The sequence below is a fragment of the Takifugu rubripes genome, chromosome 7 (assembly GCF_901000725.2).
Source record: "Takifugu rubripes chromosome 7, fTakRub1.2, whole genome shotgun sequence".
NCBI lineage: Eukaryota > Metazoa > Chordata > Actinopteri > Tetraodontiformes > Tetraodontidae > Takifugu > Takifugu rubripes.
The window spans coordinates 1,436,602-1,454,394 of NC_042291.1; the positions used below are offsets into that span (position 1 = coordinate 1,436,602).

Below are 17,793 nucleotides of genomic sequence, written 5' to 3' on the forward strand. Positions count from 1 at the left end.
GCAGTGCTCCTCAAAACTAGTTTTTCTTTCTTTCATTCATGACTGATGCTGAACGTGACCCTCACAATTCGGAATGCCTCCTAAAATCCTAAACAGATCTGAATCCTAAGCCCATGTTGGCACACACTTGCAAGTGCAGGAGTCCTTGAGTTCGATTTTGGATCCTTTACATTTGAGTCTTGGAGGGGAGAGACAAAATATTCTAACGGGTATCAAGCCAAATCATTTTTGAGGCCACAGCGACACAGTGAAAAGGCCAAAATGGCTGATTTAAAAGGAATGTCTACATTTCTAAACATATTAAGGTGGTATGCCCAGATGGACTTTACACCCATGTTGTCAGTGTTGCGCCTCTAAACCGCCAAAGGCCTCAAATGCCAAAGGGGCAGGGCGATGGTGGCACTAATTAGTTTGTAATGGCATCATAAATTATGAACAACTCAAGGCTGTTCATTGACCAGGCACTTTAATGAAACGCTGTAATGGGTCATCTCCAGAGATCCGAGGGCTCGGATCCTCAGACCTCGGAGTCACTTCGGTGCCACTGTGGGTCGGGTTTGTCAACAGAACCTGTTTGATTGTTTTGTCATATTTAGGGAGAGAGCTGACGTTCCAGCGAAGGATTCTTTTCCATCTTCGGCTACGTTTCATCAGCTTGCATCACAGTCGCATATGCGTAGGGAGTCACACGTGCATTGGTTTCGCATTTGAGCTGCAGCACAGGTGATTTTTCCCAGAGAGACGTGACACTCTCTCATTAAGGGAATCTTTAGACAAAACAGACATAAATCCATTAAACTGATGGTCAAATAAAATCATTCAGGGACTTATTGATGTTTCTTTTGTCCCTCTGTGAAAAACCCAACTTATGGCTACAGCTGCCGGATGAGCGTCTGAGAATCATTAGCAAACCTGATTTGATTTACGTCCTGTGTAGACGGGGCCACCCAAATGATCTGCCTCGCCATGGCCATCATCAATCACCGCCAACCAGAGGGCACGGCAAGCACGCATGGGAAAGCGAGCGGGTGGCACATCAAAGCACCCACCGGCCTGTTTATGTGCGAGCACGTGTGCACGTGCTTTGTACGAATTTATATTCTGTAAATGTTTATGTGGATGTCTGTGTGGAGAATGGATTTGTGGGAGGAAATTTGGGCGTTTTATTATGCGCCTTTTATGCAAAGCATGTGTGCACAGTTGTAGGTGTTTGAATTAAAGTATGAAAGTAAGTAGAGAGTACAACTGTAGGTCAAGTGTAGGAGCCTGATTGCCAGGGATGAGGAACTCACTGTCCTGATTTCCTCCTAAATATAGGCCTTTTTCTCTCAAATGGAGGATTTAAATAGAAAACATAATAATATATGGTGTAAAAAGAACATTGTGGTTGCTGTGCATAAAAAGGAAAATCACCCTTTTAAATTGCGCAGCTTGAGATCATGATTTGATGGCTGGACTGTTGAAATGCAACCCCGCTCATGCACATACCTATAGTACGTCATGTCCAACAGACAGCAAAACCTTGAAACCCAGAAAAAAAGACCCATGTTAGAACCTGAAAGAATGAGCAAGGTTTTTCAAATGCCATTCATGAGGTCTTGGAATCAAAGTTAAATTGAGTGCAGCTGCTTAATCAAGACATTCAGTGGTCTGATCAAACCACCCCCCTCAAGTACTTCCTCTTTTCGCCCCCCCCCCCACTGCCAATGTCTGTGCATGTGTGCAGATGGGTGAATATCCTTGTGTCTGTCTGACGAACTAAGCGAAGAGTGGTGGGGGTAAATGAGGAACGTGTGCGTTTCCGTTTGAGGGCTCATGATTGACGGCCAACTTTGCCTTCCCCGGGAGCATGTTGATGCTGGCAAGAATCCACGGTGCCTTGTTCACTTACAGAGCGCTGGCACAGGTTCCACCTGGAGCGGCACACAATTCACATGCCATCGCTCTGTTGCATCAGCAATAATCTCTTAAAGCCAAAACAGACAGGGAAACGGATCAGTGTTTCGTTAATCGAAATGCCTTTCTCCAAACCTCCTCCCATCGTAACCACCTCCACGCTGAAACACCGCGGCACCCGTATTATTGGAACATGCACGCTCAAATATCTCCCTGTGATATGCTAATGAAACACTAATCCTTTATAGTGTAGGTCTATTTGCACTTTTATAGCATTCAGAATCCGGTGATTCCATTGGATTCAGGTTAAAGGAATATCAAATTAGATATGCAGCCTTAAATCCTGAATTTATGACTCAAATATAGGCCTATTTGTTTTGTTTTTGCTAATATTTTCAAACATGGAAAGCTGTAAAATACTTGCAATCATAGAGCACATAGTGTGGATTACATTTACAGCACGAATATCACACACTGGGGAGCACAGGGTTGTGCGTATGCATGTGTGATTGTATGTGCACAAGGGGTGAAGGCCAAATTAGCCAGGTTGTATAAGCAATTATTGGGGCACACTATGTACCTAAGCACCCTAATAGGTACGTAGAGGAGGCATTATTCAATTAGAGTGGCAGTTTGCTGCAGCGAGGAGCAGAGCAGTGGTGACAGGGCTGGTGTCTTCTCCTTATGAAACAACCTATTTAAGCTAAATCAACTCCCACTTAAGAGCTGCGGTAATAAGCGTGCGGCGACGCTCACCGGCCCGCGGGGGCCCATTCGTCATGCTGTAATACGGAATCAGAATGAGTGATAACACCTAGCCCTGCTACGACGCCTTAGCCGCTGCCACAGGAATGGCTTACACACACACACCTGCACAGCAAGCGCATGAACACATGGCTAGCAGCAGCAATACTGCCTGGATGGCTCTGCTCATTTTCCTCTCCCACGGCCCTCGTGCACCATTAACGTACATCTGTGAGAAGAAATTGTGTTTCTATGGATTTGGAAGCATGAATCTCTTTCACCTTCTAAAGTTTAAGTCATTGTCTAATGGTGAGCCCGCTGGACTGTACATCACTGCGGGGGCTCTTTTTCTTCTTTCAAAGAAGGTACAGGAAGTGTACTCTTACCAACTCATAGCAACTTTCTAAAAAAAGTGAAAATATAAGGCCTGCGTGGTAACACACACACATTTTTCACTCCAATATGTTATAGAAGAGGTGTTTTTGGTAATGTTACTCCATTGTGGAGTGTAGTAACACTGGGTCCAATACATCAAGCATAACCAGGATTTATATCATACATAATTCAGCGTTCTAATTGAGTCTTTTCCTATAGTCACTACTGCTAAAAAGATGCTTGGCCATACAGGTATTTCGACAGAAACTCAGACCACAGAACATGAATGTAAACCTTTATTCATTATCCTACACATTTTCTGAGTAAAGAGGAAATAACCAAATTTGGTTTGAGAAACAAAATAAACCCTCCAAGTGCCACTTGAGGATTTCTGACAGCTTTGATATAAGAAGGGGTTGAGGACAGGTATGACCCAGGAGTCAGCGGTGGCAGAATGAGATACCACAAAACCACAATTCATCTCTTTGATTAGAGGGTACTTTACTTTGTAGAGCGCAGAGCATCTTTTCTGCATTTCTGTAATCTTCTCACCGCTGTTATGTGTACACATGAAATTCATTGAAAAACAGAAACACTGATGTTGAGGTTTTTCCTTGTTTGAATTATTGATAGATGAATGAACAGATGAAAACAACAGCAAAACATCTACAGAGCGATGAAAGCAGAGGAGGAAAACACCCAATAAGCAGCGGGCTTGAAGTATTTCAGATGCTTGGTTTCATGACATTCTTATTTCTATTTTTCATAACTTGTTTGTTTTGCTTTTCCATTCAATCCCCATCTCCCGTAACCCCCCCCCCCCCCCCACCTCTCTGGCTCATCAGTGTGGTTGTTCATCGGTAATGACTCCCACTGTGGCAGGGCCCCTTTAAGGTTGAGGTCCCCCCTCCCAGTCCCTCCATCCTCCCCCTTCCTTCAGTCCCATCCTTCATGCATTATTCATGGATACACAATCAAATGAGGGAACTACGGTTGGTAGCAGGAGACATGGAGCATGGCTCTTCCTCTCCAAAAGTCCCCTGAGGTGCCCCAGTCTGGTACCCACCATCACCCACTTCCCCCTAACCCCCACTCCGGCCCAGTGCACCACCTTCCACCCACCCCTCAGACGCACTGACAGTTTTTTTTTTTTTTCTAAATTTATTAGGGTGGGGGTCCAGACATATTGACTCCATCCCATCCTTCCCCGGGGTCATTGGCAATCATGTTGGTCAGTAGTGACCTTTGTTGGCCTTTGGGATACTCATCACTTCCTCTTAATCTCCACGGGGATGTACCCAAAGTGTCTGGCACCTTCTAAGGAGGGTTGCTAAGGATATTTAGGCTTTGCTTGTTATGCATTCTTTAAAACACAAGCTTGGAATCACATATGACTTTGTATGTGGAATGTATGTATTGCGTATTATTATGTATTGTATGCATTATGGCCAAATCTGACAGTAAAGCAGCCCCACAGCCTTTTGTCATTAGGAGATAATCATCTGAATGGCTGCTCTAATACCTGGTCAACAGAGTTTTATGCAATGCTCTGATAAAGGGAACGCCACATTACCCTCAGCTCGGAGCACAGACCGCTGTGTCCTGTGTTCCTTCTGCTATCTAAGCTAAAATCAGCTATAGGCATCATATCTTGATGCTAGAAGAACTAATGTAAATGTATATTTTGCTATTAATGTCAGGAAGTAAACCTTCTAAATCCATATGTAGAAGGTTACATCATTTTTCTTAGCTTAGCACTTGACAGCACTGTCCCTGAAAGAAATAATAATGTTGATGATGATGATGATGATGATGATGATGATGATGATGCTAATAGAGCTACACCAGAACTAAAATATGTGGGTCACTCTAGGCTGTAAATTTGAACTTCAAAGAGGGGAGGCAGTGATGTGCAAACAAACTAAATGAAATTGAATTAAGGCCACCCAGTGAATGTGAGGATTTCCTTTTTCAACTTCCAGTTTGCTAACTGTTATTTTGTGCATTTTGCCTATGGCAAAGTGGCAGTTAATTTGTTTTATACTACTGATATTTTGTCAGTAATGAGTTCATTTACTCTTTACTGGCATTATTGGATAAAGTTTTGATGGATATTACATAAAGTTGTGTTCACAGAACAGAGTACAGAGTATTTCTCAATGACATGAGTAAATGTATCTCATAACACTGTAAAACAAGGGTATAAAAAGACAAGTAGACATAATGAGATTTTATTTTATTTAAAATTCATTCGAAGAGAAACAGCTGAAAAAATAGAAGAAATCTGTTACCTCTGTTTAGTCAAATGTTTCAAATTTTCTTTAAATTTACAGGTAAAACTATAAATGCAATAATATCTTATCTATTTAATCATAGATCCTAATGGAATGGTGATCTTTATATGAGAGAAAAGAACTGATTTCGGAACCCCTTTAGGGTTCAAGTTCAGCACCATGGACAGCACAGAGTACGTTATTATGTTTAAAGCCCTAATGTCTACGACGAGGAACATTTTTACAGTTTTAGCTGATGTGACTAGCAGCACAATATCAGTGTGGAGGAAACTCAAGGGACACCTCAAATCCTATAAAAAGTTAAGGTATAATACTAAGCTCTAGCTCCCCTCTCCCCGCCTTTACTGAGGGAGAAGCCGTTTTTAAAGTAGAGCCCACACATATTTGGTTTAGAACGGAATGTTTAAATGACTAATTGATTTAAGATTTTCCTTCATTTTGGAATTCCCAGCATACATTCTGGTATTCAGAGCCTTTGGCGTCATAAAAAAAAGTGTTATGAGAGAAAAAGGGAGGAAATTCCATCAACGCTGTGGTCGTACTAGGATAGTTGAATGAAGAGGAAGATTTCAGATTAACATATTAAATGCCAAGATAGGCCCACCTGGTGTGTGACAGATCTTTCACAGAGCGTGCTCAGTGGAAATGGAAATCTGGGTCTCTCGTGAGTAATTTTATTCTGATCACTCCTGCTTTAGTCATTTGCAGCGTCTTTTATTACAGGCTTTATATATGAAGGATTAAGTCCCGTAATCATGTCGGTAATTGAAATCACGGGCTATGATATTGTGCGGTGCTTAAAGGTGCACAGTTTCACACAGTCACCTGCTTCTGAATGAAGAGTTTTTGCTCTTATTCTGCCTCTTATGCAGAAGAACCCAAACGCGGCAGCCACAATCCTCTTTTCCCTTCCGGCCTATAAATATGCCATTATGGTACGTTTATTATCCTCATTATTGGGGTGGCTGGAGTGGCGCCTGCGTCTATCAGGGCACTCTAATGTGGGTCTAATGGTTCTGACCTGTGTGGGACACAGGTGGTCCCCAGAGCAGCCTTGATTGGGCCCATTTATTAAAGCTGGTCTGGCGCCAGAGATGGCCCGGTTAGCGATTTGCGTGCGGGGCCGATTCCATACCCAATACTGTTGATGGACTGGAGCCCCCACCCCCCACCCCCAACCCAACCACCGCCCCATGCTCATATACACTCTGTTCTTCAGCATCACCCATAGCCTGAGCTTTGTTCTTTACTAATGGCTCAATTAAATGGGTTAATTTGGAACGGGACCCTCTTGAAATCTATGATTATTACCTAGCCCCCTACCCTGCACATCATTCTAATACACACACACACACACACACACACACATTGCTTACCTCCCTGACTGCAAGCCCACACATTTATTATTCATCGCAATCAAATAAGTGAAGTGGATGAAGAAAGTTGCCTTCCTCTCTCTCACTTTCATTCTCATCTCTTCCTTTCTCCCTCTCTCTCTTTCTCTCTCCCACATTCTGTCATTTCTCTATCCCCTCCTGCTTCTTTTCCACCTCTCTACTCGTCACCTCTCCCAGGAAAGAATTTCTTTTATTGCGACAAACACTCCGCGGAGCCCTTGGCTTTTCAGCAGCCCCAGCCAGTCATTGATGCACGCAGCCAGGGAAGCAGGCAGCCGAAGCAGCCAGGCAGCCCTCCCCATCAGGAAAATGAGCAATTCTCTCATTGTAATAATGCGCCTCTGTCATCTCCCCATTATCGGCATGATAAAAGATGAAATATTCAGGGAAGCTGGCCTCCTAACCTGATCTGGGCATGATATTGGGCCTGTGGAAAATGAGTTTTATCAGCTTTAATATACTCCTTGGCAGACTGACCCTTGAAATTAAACATTATTACAGAGCGGATATTTAAAAAACCGGGGCCACAAATTACATCAAAATGAAAATATTAAGGAACATTACGAATATATCAAGTGGTGCTTCTTTTCCTCTCATCTCACACTTGCACACGGACTCTCTTCATTCTGACACCCCCTTTCTCATCCAGACTCACCCACCCCGCCATTTCACCTCCCCCCGAAACCACCTCAGATGATCGTGGTGGATGCAGCAGGCAACATTGTATGTGTCATTGTCGTTGTATGTGTGTGTGTGTGTGTCTGCAGAGGGCTGGCAGAGAAATAATAACAAGGCTGCCTGTCCCACCAGCTTCAATACGTCTGCATAAACTAATTAAACCTCAATGCTCTCATCACCTGTTTTATTGAGAACGGAGGAGTGAACACAGCCAGGAAATGTGAGGCTTTGAGTGTCGGAGTGTGTTTGTATGGTCGTGGGCCTGTGTGATTTGGAGGGAGGGCTGGATCGAATGTGGTGCTGTGATAAGAGTTTTAGAGGTAGAGCAAAAGTGTGTGAGCTTCTAGAGCTGCGTGGGGGATCCGACACATTGTATGAGATTTATGGGCATGTGGGAGTAGCAAGAAAGTGGAAGCTCAATAAACAAATAAAAGATTTTATTTTATTTTAGCGACATGTGACTCTTGGACTCTTGAACTGGTCGCTGCTGTCGTAACCATGGAAATTACCGGAGTCGGGTGCAAACAAAAAGGACAGAATGAGTTCCTTTAATCACTTTAAAAGTGAAAATCCCCCAAATCTCCCAGTTCTCCAAAATGGGGAGAAAGTGGTGTTGGCTCTGTGAAATGTGTGGTGATTTGTCACTTTGTGATGGGGGATATGAGAAATGCAATAAAAGGCGGAGGAGAGATGTGATTTGAATAGATTTCAGAGGAAGTCAGTCCTTGGGGGAGTTGGATGAGTAAGCAGTGTCCCTGAGGACCGAATTAAAACTTTACTTTTGGTCACAGCGTCCCCCTCCCCGTCGTGCTCTTTCGCTTATCAGTGTGTGTGTGTGTGTGTGTGTGTGTGTGTGTGTGTGTTTGCATATGAGCATATATGTCTGACTGCTGCATTTGGGTTTGTGCTTTCAGATATATGTGTTTCCACTTTTGCATGTGTGTCCCACGCAAATGGCGCTCTCTCCCCTGCCCCTCGCCCCGAGGTTATGGGGAGATACACACTGCTCCCTCTGCCAGGCTCAGATGAGTATTCACAGCAGCACGCCCCTCTCCCTTAACCCAGCGCAGGGGAGCTTTGCATATTGAGTTTGTGTGTGTGTGTGTGTGTGTGTGTCTGTCTGTCTGTCTCCCCTGCCCAGAAACAAACAGGGGGCCCACTGTAGTTGATTCCATGCACATGCATTATTATGGTTCCACTGGTGATTTAGCTGCCAAACTCATACGTGCCTGCGTGAACAGTGGCACGGCATTAAGTAAAGCATGATGGGTGATTACATCTGCTGTGAGTACACAGACTCAAAGCTTCTCATTAGGTTGGTTGATACTTTATGCAAAACACAGCACATTAAGTAAGCTGACAGAGTGTTTTGTCCGGTACAACCTGTCTGATCAGGCTCAGCAACGTGGGACAAGAGGCAAAATATGGGGAAGAAAGAAAGAAAGGAAAAAAAAATCTAAACGCAGAATAGAGGAAAAGTCACCACGGGGGTTGGCTGCAGAGAAGGGATGAAAACAGCAGAGGGAAAATGGCTTTCTCCCTCCCTCCCTCTTGCTCTTTCTATTTCCCTCTCTCACTTGATTCATTATGCTGATATACACAGTATTTGCTTCCTGAGTGAGCCCCCTGCACTCCAGCGCTCCTGGAATGCACACACTAGCGAATATAAGCACGCAGAAACACTGAACGTGATGCTGCTGGTGCTACCATAAATATAGCAAACGACACAGCCTAGCAGCTCAGCAAGGTCAGCCACGGTCCAGGATGACAGTGCCGTGGGCGCTGCACTGAGCCCTTGTTAGAAATGCACACAGATAGCTCATTAGGACAGGCCCTTGAGGCCCCCCAAATGCACACATGCACACACAAACATATACAAACATTGATCCATTTACTATTTAATTGCAAAGTTACAGTGAAGGCGAAGCTGCCTTTGATAAGATTCAACCTGCTCCTCTCATCAGCTCGTCCAAGGTTGTCTGCAGGCATTCAGCGTGTTTATAACATGTATCTGCAAGCCTGCACACGACAAGTCTGATTTTAATTTGAATAACTTCAAGGTAAGTCTTCGACTTGTGTTTACACATTGCACGATAAAAAATGTTTTTTTTTAATTTTTTTTTTATGCTATCCTCCAGTCCCACTAGATGCACCGTGTTAAAAAAAAGAAGCAAATATGCACCAGTGTCTTAAGGGATTTGCACATATAGGGAGGCTTCAAATGTAGAGGTACGCTACAGAGGTGCGTCTGTTTATTTACGTAAAATGAAACATGGTTCCAAAAATTAGCTGAAAATTATGAAAATGAGAGAATTGAAATCACTTGGCGAGCCCTTTATAATTGCAGGATGGTTTGAGTGCATCACATGCGCATAGGCAGGGCAGCCAAGGCGAGGCAGGTGTGTGCACTTGTATAAGCGTGTGTTTGTGCGCGCGTGAATGTAGCTGAGGTACTTGGCTCATGCTCCGGACACGCCTGAGAGACTCTGTGAGTGTTGCCCTCCTCCAGACACATGCTGGGACACACGCCTTTATCCCATTTTCTCCTCTATCTCATTTTTACAGATACTTTCTTTTCCAGCCAGATACCTTTTTTTTCCTTCTCTAGTGCGATCGTACCTGCGTACTGCAAACTATCATTTATCTGCTGAATAATTGCTGTTGTTATCATGATCCCCGTGTCGCCTGAAACAACCTTACATACCAACAGGAGGCTCAGTGGCACCCTATCGATTGTCCTCTCCATCCTGCTACATGAGATGGATAAATTCATTGGATACTGATTGTCCCCTGTGCCAGTGTCCACCTCCGTTTGCCCCCTCCACTGCCCCCTTCCTACCTCCTGCCTGGCCGGGGCTGGTGTCAGTCTGGCAGGCCTTGGGGCCCGTCAGGTGACCAGTGGGCTGTGACGGGCAGCAGCTCCGCGTCCCTCTCCCTGCAGTCTGGCGCCCGCTGGGGTCTCGTCCGGGAACTCAGCCTGCCAAAGTGACCTCACTCCAACTGAGTTTAAGAAAAGAAAAAAAAAAACCCACAAAAAAACACCTACTCGTACAGATCGGGGGTTGAACAAGTGCCATATTTTCAATTGAAAAACGTGAGCCGACACAAAAGTATCTATTTCTGTAATTTAATTTTCCTAATTCACTTGAATTTTCTCCTATCCTCAGAAAGTCTCTAACAGCTCTAAGTGCAAAGGCAATGGAAAAAGTTATCCTTGTTTATTCTGTTGACATTTACGCTGATCTTTTGGTCGTTTTGCTATTAGTGTCTTAAAATCGCATTTAACCATATAAACATTAAGATTACAGAGGCATAAAAAATAACAATTTTCATCCATTAAAGATATAAATTCTAATAATAAAGTAAATATAGTTATATAAATTAGGAATGGAAAAATAACTATTAACACTAATTGGATAACCTGTGTGCAATCTAATGTCACGTTTGAACTGTCACTCATTTTCCCCCCCCTCCACTTCCAAATTCATCTGAAGGACTTTCCAGGCAACATTTAGCAGCTCTTGCAGCAGATGAGCCGAGTAATTATATGTGTGCCAGAAAAGATCCAGGTGCATTACACAAACAATTTCCCTGCCACCATCTCTGGTGGCAAAAACACAACCTCGCAGTCTCTCCTGTGACTGAGCGTTGTGCCGCGCCTGCTGAGGCGAACCTCCCCCTGCATCCCTGAGAGGGTGATGTAGCGAGGTGACACTGTTAGGGAGGAGAGCTCTGTGTGTGTGTGTGTGTGTGTGTGTGTGTGTTTGTTTATCTGTATTAATACACTGTGTGTCTGCTAAGGCAAGTGTGTTTTACTCTCTTTTTGTGTGAGTTCTGGTGACTTCACATCCAGTTCAAGTGCCTCTTTCCGGAGTGTGTTTGCGATGCTGTGCTCACACCTCCAGAAGTGTGTTTGTGTCTGTGCTTTACTTCCAACCACAACTCCCACCCTCCCCACCATCCCCTCCCAGTGCCCCGCCCTACCTCAGCCCCACGGAGATGCATTGGGGTCAGGGAATATGGGGAGAGGAACACAGGGAGGCCGCACTCCACAACTTGAAAGGAATTCTAATGAACCAGCACAGTCGCACTGACTATTCCCACGACAACAGGCCCCAAACAAATAGCTGCATTTGAAGTCCCCTCGTTTTATGACTTTGAAAATGCTGGATGTGTGTGTGTACATGTGTGTGGTTGTTTTTGTTTTCCAAGTACAGTACGAGCGGGTTGGGTGAGTGTGTTTGTGCGCTCGTGCATGAGTGCGTACCTCTATTTCTTCTAAGAAATTGGCCTGGGAGCTGATTTACTTTAATGTCTCCACAAGAAGTTGTAATTATTGTCTGCTATGACCACAGAGCCCCCTTTTTTTTTCTTTTTTGGTGTAATTTCAAATTCATTTCTCTGTGCATCCCCTCCCCGTAAAAGTCCACATTACATGTATGAAAGGAACAGTCCAGGTTAGCAGCTATTTTATATAAACCACCACAAAACTAACTAGTGCTGGTAATTAGATATTGAATTCTAGAAGAATCTTAGGATTGGGAATATTGATATCTATGCTTCCCTCGGTACCTCACTGCTACATTTGATGCTGTTAAGCGTGTGACACATATTCCAGGTGATTTTGCAAATTCAAATGCTTGGATGGGACCATAAATATCTCTTGCTTTGAATTTTAGTCATGTAGTGAATCTTTCTCACACCAGTACTCAGGAAGAATTTAAATCACGCTGCTTTCAGCTGTAAACCAATTCAGTGAGAGGAACGATTTCAATAAGGATCAATCTTTTAGCTGTTTAAAAATGGTTTATCATCTTCACAACCTCTGTGCCATGTTATTGTCGTTTTCCCCAAGAAAAGCCAACAACCCCCCTCCTATCACATGGTTTGTAGTATTAGAGTAAAGACCCCTTGTATTACCTGTTAGGACCCTTGCTTGACCCTCTCCGAATACACAAAAGAATCACTCCGAAGGAAAAAATAAAAATGAGCAAACAGATGAGTTTGGTACTGACCAGTTAGGTGCCTGCATACATATTAATATCTGCACCCCAGGGAGGCAGCGCTCCCGCTCCCACCCTATTTCCAACCCCCTCTGTGCATGTGTGTGTCTTTCTTTGACAACCTCAGGATGCGTGTACAACAACTCCTATGAACCGAGATGTCTTTTATTTCTCAGTCCAGCGCCTTTGCATCAACTGAGCGTGGCGTGGAGCACGTGGCTGCCGGTCTGGTTGGCTGCCTGTTTTTGGCTGGCGGGGCTGGCTCGTCTGTCTGCGCGGTCTGTTGTTTCGCCTGCTCTGCGCAGACGGCGAGGGTGAGAGTGTCACCTCACAAAAGCAGCATGCGTTGAGCTATGTAAACAGTAAATAATAAACAAGTGCTCTAATACATTATTGAGAGAATCATTTTAAGCAACTGGGACAGCATGAAATTCATACCCCCCCCAAACCCCTCCTTCTTTCCCCTCCGAAACCCTTGATGTTTTGAACTAGTGAGACAGCAGCTCTGCAGCACAATATGACGGCAACTAAAATGCTATTTTGGATGTTGCATTAAAATATTGACCTTTTGTGACGCCTCTTCTGCCTGCTGTTCATTTCGGCGGCTTTCCAGCTACTGAGACACTAACGTTATTGAGGAAAGCTGGCAAAAAGTTCGCTGTTTGTTTTGCTGCAATGCTTCAAATAAGTGCTGATTAAATCTCAGTCCCCTTATAAAAGCAGATGTCTTGTTTCAGGAACGCTGAGACACCTGCTTGGTATTTTTGCCCTTTTTTACTGGTGGATCTCGCATTTCCTAGAACATTAAACAAGTAATAATTTGATATTTTTCAATCATTCCCTCCATCTTCCCCTAGCAGCACTAAAATGCATAATCACTCCAGTGTTAATCATAAAAAAAGCAACAACCTTGTTAAAAATGCATGTAATTTCCCCCCCTCTTAACCAGTAGCATGTTTGCTTATATTGTGTGTAGATAAAAGCATTTGAATGTACCTTCTTTAGAGCATGCACTAAATGGAATATCCTCCTCCAGTGGCTTATTGAGCAGAATAATTACATTGCACATATTGAATTCCACTAATGTTCCAAAGGTAGGTCTTATTTAATACCACAACTCCCCGAGGGTGCAGAGCATGATTTGAAGCACACATCTCTTCACCGCACCTAATGCCCCACATAGATTTGTACATAAAAAAACATGTCCGGCATTGTTTCAGTGGTAAACGTGGCAGCAAAGGAACCTGGGAATTGAGACATTATTCCTGCGTGGTGATTATTTTACCACCAACATGCTGCATATTCATACTGAGGCAGTTCTGCTGCTTATTTCAACACACAAATCACTTCTGCTCTTGAGTAAAATGAGTTCGATGTACCTTTCTGGGACTTCTTGTCTTAAACGCTTTAACAGATGAGAACTGTTTGATTCTGTGAAACAGTCAGGTGAAGTCATGTTTCTATGAAAGGTGGAGTGAAATTAAAAGAGGTTAGAGGTGGGACTGTCTGATTTCCACGAGTGAACCATCAGGAGCAGCAACAGCAGCAGCAGCAGCTCAAAGGTTTAGAAATTCAGTGTTGTTCGGTTAATACTCGCAACAGCCTGAAGATGGCAGCCAAAACCTAGTTAGGTGCCATATGAACTCAGAGGCCACTTTTATTACCTCACAGGTCAAATATGCCTCTCTGTCTAATCATGTTTCACCTACCTGTGTTCACTTCACTTAAAATACTGTCGTCCAGGTAGAAACAGCACCAATTTAAGCTTTGTCACCTTTAAGTGAGATGCATGCTGTGCAGAGAGAGGAAGGTTTAGCATGATGGATGGCACTAGGCGTTACAGTTCGAACAAGAGAGGGGGACAATTTATATGATTGGGCAGGAAAAAAATGGAGCACTTGTGCTGTTTTATGACACTTTTGAAAGTTAAACAGCATAACTTCTTGAGAGAGGAGTGACTTTAAATAAGAAAATGTTGTACAATGAAGTGACTTCAGCTCTTGATGAAATTGGGTGTAAATCTTGTAATTAATGTATAGAACAGCAATTGCACATATACACGAATAATATTTATATATGTTTTTTTGTTGTTTATTCTTCGCCACAACCTGTCTGATGAACCTCCCAGGCAACAATTCTCGACATTAGCAACCTGCTTTCCCCCTGACTGCTTATCCCTCCATTCTAGGCTGAGACAATGGAGGGAAGGAGGGAAACAATGGGCGGTTTGGGTGGATGAGAGAGGAGGGGAGGAGAGGGGGTTAGGGAAGAGTCTGTATGGGACACACACACACACACACACACACACACTGGCCACTGGCAGACAGAAGGAGGGTGGCTAGGAAGGGAAAAGGTCATATAGGTCAGTGATCAGGCTCCCTTTTTGTGTGTGTGTGTGTGTGTGTGTGTTTGGTATGAATATGCAGGATTGTATGGATCCTTCCATGGACCCACACTCACAAGTTCACATCTCAACACCATGGGCAGTCTGGGCCATGCCTGTCCCTTCACAGTCCGCTGCACCATTATTGACGGCTTGAACTGATACCCCAACAATAAGGGAGAGCCCAGTGTTATATGCCCAATGCTTATGTCCGTATGTATGTGCATCTGTTGATCTGTTTTGATATGAGACATAAACGCTGGAGAATTGTCTAGTGCAGAGCAAATCTGGATTCCTTAATTCATTTGTTCTTTTTAAAATAAATTAAAAAAAATAAAAGATTTCCACACAACCTCTGTTGACACACCAACTGCTGGTATTTTGCACGCATGCACACTCTGGCACAATGGTAACCGGGTGGGGAGCCGGGAGGAATGGGGCCCCTACGGGAGGGGCCTCCTCTCGGCCCAAATCAATATATGAGAAGCCATGCAAGTATAACAGAATCATTACTCTCGCAGGGCTTAGGAGGTTACAATGCACTCTATAGCTTGTGTGTATGAGAGAAAGTGAGTGAGCAGGCGCGTGTGTTTGTGCGCGTGTGTGTTTGTGTGTGTGGGTGTGTGTACTTTGACACCTGTTGTCTCAATGCTACTGGTACCATTCTTTCCCCCAGAAGCAGACTTTCTTTGATATTATTAGTGCTAAGAGAAAAAGCACGTCACTCTGCATATTTATCAGTTCTGATGCATCTTTGTTGCTCTTTCCTCTCACGATCTGAATTTAACAACACAGCTGCACACATCTGAAGCGCTCGGTGCCAAGCGTGCGCAGCACTTCTGGATCGGGGCAACGAGCCACCGCTGAACCTGCGTCTGACAAGAAATTGCAGTTTTCACACTAATAACGATCACTGCCACCGTCTTCCCCTCCAGCCCACCTCTTTTCCCCCCTTTGCTCATCACTGACGACCTCCTTTCATCTGCTCACATCCTCCACATCCACAATGTATTTACAAGAGCTGGAATGAACAGAGCAATTACTATCAGCCATGTTAATTCTGCAGATAATGATCAAAAGCGGATCTCCTTTCGTTCTGCTTTCTCCCACCCTGCTTGCTCTGGGGAGCTAACAGCGGTGACAAACCTCTCCTTTATTATTTCATGGCTTGTTTAAAGATTTAGCGAGGCCCACACGCCACTGTTTTTAATGACCAATTAACAGGAGCAACGCTCTGTTCGGAAAATGCGGCCTCGCTTCAGGATTCGCTATAGCAAACAGCGACGCGGCACCAGTTGGGCTTCTGGTGGTAAAGGGGGTCCGTGTCTTGTTACCGGCTCGCTGTAACACCACACATACAGTATGAGTTGATACAAACACACACACACACACACACACACACAGCGCTTATTAAATCCTGAAGGAGTGCCGGTGCTTACCAAAACCTTGAGAGAGCCAGTCAGCAATAGTCAGAGTGAAGAGTCCTGCTTATCCCACTGGGTGCTTGCTTTTTTTTTTTCTAAAAAAAACCCAACTTTTAACACTATTTTTTTAAAGGATGAAATTTTAAATGATAAAGCGTGCCGTAAAGCCAGCCCAGCTAAATCTGCTACGAGAGCCAGCGTAATGGTGTTGAAGAGAGAGTAAATGAGTGGAGGCTGGGTCATTAGCATTGCTCAATAATGTAGCTGGGGGGTAGGACGGCTCCACTCAAGGCCACAGGCTTTCTGAGCGGCTAATTTGGGCCCGTCTTGTTTATGGGCAAAGCAAACTGGCCCCTCTAGATGACTGTCAAGCTGAGGCTTGCTCCCCAAACTAAACAAACACAAGTGAATACACACTTCTTGATGAAATCCACAACATGCATGAGTGATCAAGCATATACTGTACCAAAACACATCCATAGCTGCCTAATCACTGTAACTTCTCAGCAGTTGGGTTTTGAAGTACAGGAAAAGTAGAAATGCTGCTACTTTGACTTATTCCAACATTATGCAAGCTGAATTTACTTTTGATAATCTATCTGACATGCTGGTTTCTGTTTTAATAAACTCCTTTTTAGCCCATACATGGTTATTAGATAGAGGCAAATCTTTATATGTCAAGGACTAGAATACATAATCTTTAGATTTATAAAACAATCCTCTGAATAATAATTTGAAGATAAAATCTTCAGTTAATCACACAAGCACTTGATGCTTTTGTACATGAAATAGCCAACTCATTGCAGCCTCATCAGCTTTGGTAAACCATTGTTTAGATTTAAATCATCACTGTTTGTGCTTAAAAAAAGGGACTGTGATGTCTCCTGGGACAGAGGCCATTACCAGGGGTTTGTAACCTGGAGTAACTGATCAAATCTTCTCCTGCTTGGTCTTAAAGTGGAGCTTAACCCTGGACGTCCTGCAAACATGAAGCTCAAATGGCCAAAAGCGCTGCAATGATTCGTTCACCGACGACCCAAATCAAAATGAGCCCTTGTAATTGAGCCTTTCCCGAAGGGTTTGCATCATTCTTCACTGTGTTTCTTCAATTTCAGTTTCTTCAAACGTCTTTTCAAAGCTGTACTATATCAGTCCTATATCAACAAAGTTTGTTTTCCACTTTAAACGATCTACTATTTCATTCCACTTCCCTGTTTGTTTCGCTCAGATAGGATTTCTAATTTTGTTCATAGTACTGATATCCCATTACTTTTGCCCAATTACAAACCACGGTGCTATTGTGTGCTTATGCAAACGTCTATTGACACTCACGTCACTGGTTCACCATCAGCGCATTGTAGTGTGCAGAACACACACGGAGATGGGATATTGTCTGGAAGAGGAGGTTTAGGAGAGCATCAGACGACCTGGTTAATAAGACAGTGTGCTGATTGTATTTGTTTTCCATTTGTCTCTCGTCATTTGCGTTGAAGACACTCGGTGGTAATTAAGCCACTAAGTGAGACTGAACTAGACGGGTCATGGAGTGGAAGCAATGGCAGCATTATGAGAACAAGAGCTTCCAGTTGACAAGCGCCA

General features: G+C 43.8%; 1 long non-coding RNA gene across 1 annotated transcript; it reads right to left on the reverse strand.

Annotated features, from left to right (window-relative positions):
- Nucleotides 1-449: 449 nt before the first annotated feature.
- Nucleotides 450-1,104, reverse strand: LOC115250493 (uncharacterized). The gene is made up of 2 exons (XR_003889054.1): nt 913-1,104; nt 450-767 (listed from the first exon to the last, which is right to left on the reverse strand). It is a non-coding gene; the product is annotated as an uncharacterized lncRNA (long non-coding RNA).
- Between the last annotated feature and the right edge of the window lie 16,689 nt (nt 1,105-17,793).